We start from the raw sequence: 8,875 nt of genomic DNA, 5'->3' as shown, positions 1-8,875 counted from the left end.
TTATCTTGGGGTTTATTTTGCCTCACATCAACTTATCTGACCATTTCTGCTTGTCTCAGACATATACTAGTTACTGCAAATAAGGGAAACCATGGGACCTATGTTTCTTTGGGCCTGGTTTACTTCGCATAATATAATTTTTCCATGTCTTTCCATTTCCTAACAAATGGGGCAATGTCATTCTTTCTGATGGAGGCATAAAATTCCATTGTGTATATATACCACATTTTCGTGATCCATTCATCTACTGAGGGGCATCTGGGTTGGTTCCTTATCTTAGCTATGGCAAATAATGCTACAATAAACATAGTTGTGCTGGTAGCTTTACTATGGTCTTGTTTGTGATCATTCAGGTAAATGCCCAAAAGTGGGATTGCTGGGTCATAGTGGAGCTCTATGTGGAGTCTTTTGAGGAACCTCCATGCTGCTTTCCAAAGTGCTTGAACAAGTTTACACTCCCACCAACAATGCAGTAGGGTTCCCTTTTGGCCACATCCACTTCAGCAGCTGTTGTTAGATTTCTTGATTATAGCCATTCTGACTTGGGTGTATTGGAATCTCAAGACTGTTTTGATTTGCATTTCTTTTATGGCCAAAGAAGTTGAGCATTTCTTCATGTGTCTATTGGCCACTCTTATCTGCTCTCATTGTTATCCCCCTCAACTTTTATAACCCATCTAGGTTGGGTTTTTTTTTCTTGTTTCTTTTTTTATTGTGAAAATACTGTACGGTGGGGTTACAATTACATGAGCAAGATAATGAGTACATTTATTATCAAGCATTGTAGCGTTCTCCTTTATTTCCCCTTCCCATCCCTTCCCATCCTCCTCCCACCCCCCCCCCACCAAATCCTCCGACCGCCCCCCCCCCCCCGCAACAAAGTTGTAAAGTTCGTTTTCGACATAACGACTTGTACATCTCATTGTTGCAATGGGTCCCACCTGTATCCCTATTTAAACAATTTGTTTTTCCCCTTCCTCTCCACAAATTATACCGACATCAAATACAGTGAAAGCAGGGGTTATACTGTGGGGGAGGGACATACAAAGCAACAAAGAAATCATCATGTAAATGTGTTAGAAACAATTGCATGAAAGAAAAAAAAATTTGAGTATATATCTTAGGGTTCATTTCCCTAACATCAACTTATCTGAGCTTTTCTGCTTGACTCAGACACATACTAGATATTGCAAATAAGGGAAACCATGGGTCCTATGTTTCTTTGGGCCTGGCTTACTTCACTTAATATAAATTTTTTCCAGGCCTTTCCATTTCCTAACAAATGGGGCAATGTCATTCTTTCTGATGAAAGCATAGAATTCCATTTTGTATGTATACTACATTTTCTTGATCTATTCATCTACTGAGGGGCATCTGGGTTGGTTCCATATCTTAGCTATAGTAAATAATGCTGCAACAAACATAGTCGTGCTGGTAGCTTTGGTGTGGTCTTGTTTGTGAACATTTGGGTAAATGCCCAATAGTGGGATTGCTGGGTCATGGGGGAGCTCTATGTGAAGTCTTTTGAGGAACCTCCATACTGCTTTCCAAAATGGTTGAACAAGTTTACACTCCCACCAACAATGAAGTAAGGTTATCTTCTGTCCACATCCCCTCCAGCATCTGTTGTTATTAGACTTCTTGATTTTAGCCATTCTAACTGGTGTGAGGTGGTATCTCAATGTTGTTTTGATTTGCATTTCTTTTATGGCTAGGGAGGTTGAGCATTTCTTCATGTGTCTATTGGCCATTCTTCTTTCCTCTTCAGAGAAGTTTCTCTTTAAGTCTTTAGCCCACTTATTTATTGGGCAATTGTTTCTTTGTTGTTGGTGGATTTAATTTTTTGAGTTCCAGGTATATTTTAGATATGAGATCCTTGTCCGTTGTATGGCTAGTGAAGATCCTCTCCCAATCTGTGGGCTTTCTGTCCTTTGCCATGCAGAAGCTCTGCAATTTTATGCAATCCCATTTGTCCAACCTTTCTTTGATTTGTTGTGTTTCTGGGTCTCTATTAAGAAAATTTCGGCCTGTGCCAACGAGACCTAGGGTTTCTCCTATTCCATCCTGTAATGTTTTCAGAGTGTCTGCTTTGACTCCAAGGTCTTTGATCCATTTGGAGTTGATTCTGGTGCAGGGTGATATATAAGGATCTAGCTTTAGTTTTCTACAAGTAGTTAACCAATTTTGCCAGCACCATTTACTGAAGAGGCTGTCTTTCTTCCATTCTATTTTTTTTAGCTCCCTTATCGAAGATTAGATGGCTATAGGTCTGTAGGTTCATTTCTAGGTAGGTTGGGTTTTTTGGTGGTTGTTTTGTTTTGATTTTTGGCCAGTGAGATTTTAGAGGCTTTCAGGGCTTTTGTTTGTTTGTTTGTTTTTGTTTTGTTTTCTGTCAATGGTGGATCTTGAACTCTGAGTCTGGGCACTGTCCTTGAGCTCTTCAGCTCAAAGCTAGCACACTACCCCTTGAGCCACAGTGACACTTCTGGGTTTCTGGTGTTTAATTGGAGATAAGTGTCTCACAGTCATTCCTGCCTTGGGTGGCTTTGAATAGCACTCTCAGATTTTAGCTTTCTGAGTAGTGAGGATTATAGTTTGGAGCCACAGACATTGGGCTGAGGCTTTCAGTTTGGTAATTCCATGGTGCTCAGCTGGCCTGAATACAGGCTGCAATATGTCTGGAATGCTAAGCTTGTCCTTGCTCACTTCTGAGGGGCAGGCCTGCCTCCCCCAGAGTGGGCCTTTTGTTTTCACCAAAAAGGAGTTGTGCAAGGGGATCACAGTCCTTTGCCCTTTTCAAAAATGAAACCATTTCTCTGGCAAGTGGCTCAGGCCAGGTGGTGGGCTGGCTGGTTGGTTGCCAGTTTGAGAAACAGCATGCTTTGGGGCTAGGGATAGCTGTTCTCTGGGAAGAGGCAGGTCTTGTGAGGGGTACTCATACTTTCCCTTGGTGTTTCAGCCTGTCCAGCATGTGATGAGTTTCCCCCGTGACCCAGTATGGCCAAGTGAACTGGGGCTCCCTTTCCAGGTCTTTAAGTTCCTGCTGGAGGTACGTGGGAGCCTTGAGGGCTCAGCCACCACCACTACTACTGCCGTGACTGTTGTGGCTGCTGGCACCACTGCCACAACCACCACTGGTGGGTGCTTCAGTCTGTCTGCTTAACCAGGAAGTTTATAATTTGTTTCATTGGTATACATCTCTGAATCATTAGACTTTATTTGGTGTGACTGTCTAGATCTGAAAAGCTGGATGGGAGCCTAAAAGTCTGCTTCTTCAGAGAGCTTAATTAGTTCTCTGTTATGTATCCACTATCTTCTCCTAATTTCAACTCTGACTTTTTTTCTATCAATTTACTCAGTTGTAAAATCTTTGTAAAGATGACTACTAGGGAAAATGAGGTACATTCACAAATATGAAAGTAGGGAGGTGCTGGTGGGTCATGTTTGTCATCTGAAAGAGGCTGAGACCTGAGGATCATGGTGGAAGTAGATGTGGCTCAAGTGGTTGGGGGCTGGCCTTGAGAGAAAAAGTTAAGGCAGAGTCCCCAGGCCTTACTTCAATCTAAGAACTGGTATAAAACAACAAAATAAAGGGTACATTTGGTTTCTTTCTGCATATGTACTATTATGCCTCTGAATTATGTACATTGAAATTGCAGTAGGAAGACCCCTACTCAGGCAGGAAAGCCCACCTTGTTGTCTGGAGTAACAGAGCCCACCGCAACAAAGTTGTTAACAAAGAAGCAACTTTATTGAGAAGGTTCCAACACTGACTGGCCACGGTCGCAGCACAGGCTGGGGAGCTGATACTGCAACCCCCAGCAGCCCCCATTCTTTGGTTTTTAAAGGCAAAATCCAAGAGGTTGAGCCCAGTCAGCACAGGTGACCAATAGGATCATAAAACACACAAAGGATTGTACAGTCATTCTGACCACACACAGGTGGCCAATGAGGTTACAGTTTGTAATGGCTATTTAAACCAGCCTATCACCTTGGCTTAAAATAGCACCCAAATTTACTGGGTAAGGCAAGGTCTACCTTTTGGTGGGCAAAAGGTAGAGTTTACCATAAGCATGTGCAAAAGGCAGGGTTTACCTTAAGCAAGTGGTTTGCCATTTTGAGCCAGATTACAGCCTATCTGATTTATGGGTCAGTCTTTAACTCAACAATCAAGGGAAGGAATTCCATGAGCAGTCTGAGAACAGTCAAAGAGAACTATAGGAATTGTGTGAACATGAGGAAGCTATCAAAGAGTAATACAGGAATTGCAAGAGCAGGATGAGAATAGACAAAGATCAATAGAGGCATTCATGGAATCCATAAACAGACAGCTGAAAGAAGTCAAGGAGACCACAAAGGGAATGCTGAATGGAGCCCAACAGAAGGAATGGGAGTCCAAGGAAACCATAACTAATCAACTAAATGATTTGAGAATAAATACTGAACACCAAATTAAGGAAGTAAGGAAGTTCATACAAGATCTAAAACAAAGCTTCAATAAAGAATTTGAAGCCATCAAAGCCGACCAATTAGAAGGAAAAGAAATTTAAAAAAGTAGAAAGTCTTGACAGTAGGTTAGACCATACAGAAGATCGAGTCTCAGGGATTGAAGACAGCCTAGATATTATAGAGAAAGAACATAACAACCATCCAAGACAAATCCAAGAAATATGATAGATCTATTCAACATTTGGAAGACACCATCAGAAGGCTAATCTGAAGATAATGGGTTTAGAGGAGCACTTAGAGACAAAAGTTAATGGTCTAGGAAATTTGTTTAACAGGATCCTAGCAGAGAACTTCTCAAACATGCAAAAAGATATGCCTATTCAGATACAAGAAGCTTTTAGAACCCCAAATAGACCAGACCAGAACAGGACGTCCCACAGTCATATTATAATCCACACAGGATCAATTCAGACCAAGGAAAAGATCCTTAAAATTGTCAAGGAGAAAAGATCAATCGCCTATAAAGGGAAACCATTTAGAATCACGTCAGATTTCTCAGCAGAGACAATTAAAGCAAGAAGAGCCTGGGATGATATATGCCATATCCTAAAGACAAACAACTCTCAACCAAGAATATTGTACCCAGCCAAACTCTCCTTCATAACCAAAGGTCAAATAAAAACCTTCCATAGCAAAGAAAAACTGAAACAATACATCTCCACCAAACCAGGCCTACAAAAGATACTTAAATATGTCCTACATATAGAAAACCAACAAGACCACAGTAAAGGCCAAGAAATCACACCCAAACTGAGAATCCAAGAACCATAGAAAGAACCCAGTTGCCGCAACCCCCAAGAAGGTGGATAAAATGGCAGGAACTCCCAAATACCTCTCAGTCCTATCTCTCAACATTAACGGACTTAACTCTCCAGTTAAGCAACATAGACTGTCTAGTTGGATTAAAAAGCAAGATCCTTCTATCTGCTGCCTTCAGGAGTCACATCTTTCCCATAAAAACAAACACATTTTGAAAGTGAAAAGCTGGAACAAAATCTACCAAGCAAATGGTCCCCTTAAATAGGCAGAAATTGCAATCCTAATATCAGATGAAATAGACTTCAAATTAAAATTAGTGAGAATAGATAAAGAAGGTCGCTACATACTAATCAAGGGATCTCTCCTTCAGGAGGATATTACAATTCTAAATATCCATTCGCCAAACAACGGAGCACCCACATTTTCCAAGAAACACAATTTTCTCTCAAATCTCACATAGATCCAAAGTCATTAATTGTTGAGGACTTTAACACACCACTATCCCCACTAGATAGATCAACTAGGCAAAAACTCAACAGAGAAACCACAGATCTAAACAACTGCATAGAACAAGTAGATTTAACATACATCTACCGAATATTTCACCCAGCAGCATCAGAATACACTTTTTCTCAGCAGCACATGGAACATTTTCCAAAATAGACCACATTTTAGGTCACAAAGCAAACTTGTCCAAATTCAGAAACATTGAAGTTATACCTTGCATTCTCTCAGACCACAAGGGAATAAAATTAGAACTCAACACCAAAAGCCACCAAAGAAAGTCCTGTAACACATGGAGGCTGAACAACACACTGTTGAATCACCAGTGGGTCATGGAAGAGATTAGAAAGGAAATTCAAATGTTCATGATATTCAACAAAAATGAACACACAAATTACCAGCTCCTCTGGGACACAGCTAAGGCAGTACTCAGAGGCAAGTTTATAGCTCTGAGTTCCTGCATCAACAAATTGGAGAGATTTGAAACCAACAATTTAATGAGACATCTGAATCTCCTTGAAAAAGAGCAGCGAGATAAACCCCAATCCAGTAGACAGAAAGAAATAATTAAAATTAAATCAGAAATAAATGAATTAGAACCTCAAAAAACATAGAAAGAATCAACAAAACAAAGAGTTGGTTCTTCAAAAAAATTAACAAAATTGACAGACTCTTAGCAAATCTTATCAGAAAGAGAGCACACCCAAATAAATACTCAGAGATGAGAATGGAAACATCACCACAGAAACAACCAAGATTCAGAACATTATAAGGGATTACTTCTCAAACCTAATAAGTTTGAGAACTTGGCAGAAATGGACTTTTTCCTAGCAAATATCGACATGCCAAAACTAAAGCAAGATGAGTTAAACCATCTTAACAGGCCCATATCAAGTATTGAAATAGAAACAGCAATAGGAGACCTCCCATCTAAGAAAAGCCCAGGACCAGATGGATTTACAGCAGAATTCTACAAGGCCTTCAAAGCAGAGCTCACACCAATACTCCTCCAACTCTTCAATGAAATTGAAAGAGAAAGTTCGCTACCGAACTCTTTATATGAAGCCATCGTAACCCTCATCCCAAAACCAGGCAGGGACTCATCAAGGAAAGAGAACTTTAGACCCATTTCTTTGATGAACATCGATGCAAAACTTCTCAACAAAATTTTGGCCAATTGACTTCAACAATTCATCCAAAAAATCATACACCACGATCAAACAGGATTTATTTCAGGGATGCAAAACTGGTTCAATATACGCAAATCAATTAATATAATTCATCACATCAAAAAGAGCAAGGATAAGAACCACATGGTTATCTCAATAGATGCAGAAAAAGCATTTGACAAGATCCAACACTCCTTTATGATGAAGGTTCTGGAAAAATTAGGAATCCAGGGAACATTCCTCAATACAATAAAGGCTGTATATGACAAATCTACAGCCAGTCTTATACGTAATGGTGAAAAACTAAAGTCATTTCCTCTTAACTCAAGAACGAGACAAGGATGTCCACTCTTTCCACTTCTCTTCAATCTAGTATTAGAATGCCTAGCTACAGCAATAAGACAAGATGCAAACATAAAGGGGATCCAAATAGGGAAAGATGAAGTAAAACTCTCCCTCTTGCAGATGACATGATCTTGTATTTAAAGAATCCCATAGACTCCACTCCCAAATTACTCAAGCTGATTCAAAACTTTGGCAAAGTAGCAGGGTATAAAATTAACCCTCAAAAATCAATGGCTTTTCTGTATGCCAACAATGAGAAAAGTGTGGCTGAAATTAGGAAAGCAACTCCATTCGTAATAGCCCCACAAAAAATAAAATACCTAGGAATTAACTTAACCGAAGAAGTGAAGGACCTCTATGAAGAAAAACAGATGCATTTTTTTTTTCATTCCAGGAACTAGGCTCATCGAGTCTAAATCCCTAAAACAAAGGCAAAGCTCAAAATGGAATCTTACCAGCTTGGGCTCCATCTCAGGGTCCATTTAAAAATGGTGAGTGTGATGAGTAATATCACAAGAAGTGATTTTTTTTATATGGTTCTGGGGCTTAAACTCAGAACCTGGGCACTCTGAGCTTTTGCTCAAGGCTAGGTCTCAGCCACTTCAGCCACAGCTCCTCTTTTGGCTTTTTGCAGGTTAATTGGAAGTAAGTGTCTCCCAGACAATTCCTGCACAGGCTGTCTTTGAAGAGGAATTCTCAGGCCTCAGCATCTGGGGTAGCTAGGATTACAGGCATGAGTCAATGACATCTAGCTCAAGAAATGTTTTTAATCACAGTTCAGTGATTTTACCATGATGATCCTCCATATTATGTCCTTCTCCTACTCTACTCTCCTTTCCTGTTCTCTCTCAGGCCCCATTACCCACTCTCCCTCCAGATGTGCCTCTCATGGGCACAGAATTTGAACACAGGCCCCTGCTGCTTGAGTGCAGTAACTGTGCATGTGTGAAGTCTGAACAAAATATAGCAATTTTAGGTTTGGATTCCATTTCATTCAGGAAATGTGTCAGCAACTCCCCTGGATCCCCTTGAGCCCAAATTCCAGGAACAACCTCCTTTACAGCAAATTCTACTAACTACAGCTAATCAGCAGATAACAGGAAAAACCGAAAGTTCCAGATGTTAAAGACCACTAGGTCTGCGGCTCAGACCATCTGCTTTAGCCAGTCATTTCAAGGAGCATCAACCCCATGAACCAGCCAATCCTGGTCAGTTCCCGCCACTGGTTACACTAATCATCTTTTAGAATTATTTTATGATTTTTCCCATGGTGTGATATGATTTGTTGTGTTGCAATGATGCATAGGAGAGCCTAAAAGCACTATAAAAACCCTGCTAGAGGAAGGGTCAGGGCTCCCAACTCTGCCCCGCTGCGTGGGGGACGGTTGTGAGTCCAGGTTCAAGCTTGCAATAAATGACTCTCATGTACTTGCCTTGGAATCGGCTTCTTGGTGGTCTGTTCCCCTGGGTTCTCCTGGAATGGGCTCCAGGAGAAGAGATTGCTGGTGCTCTTCCTTTGCTGGGAATGGTATAGGAAAGCAACACCTGCAAGAATGAGCAGTGTAGGACTTGGCCCCTCATTTAGTATT

Source organism: Dipodomys spectabilis, unplaced genomic scaffold (assembly GCF_019054845.1).
Source record: "Dipodomys spectabilis isolate Male_0828 unplaced genomic scaffold, ASM1905484v1 ptg000262l, whole genome shotgun sequence".
NCBI lineage: Eukaryota > Metazoa > Chordata > Mammalia > Rodentia > Heteromyidae > Dipodomys > Dipodomys spectabilis.
Note: the sequence above shows the minus strand (reverse complement) of the source record.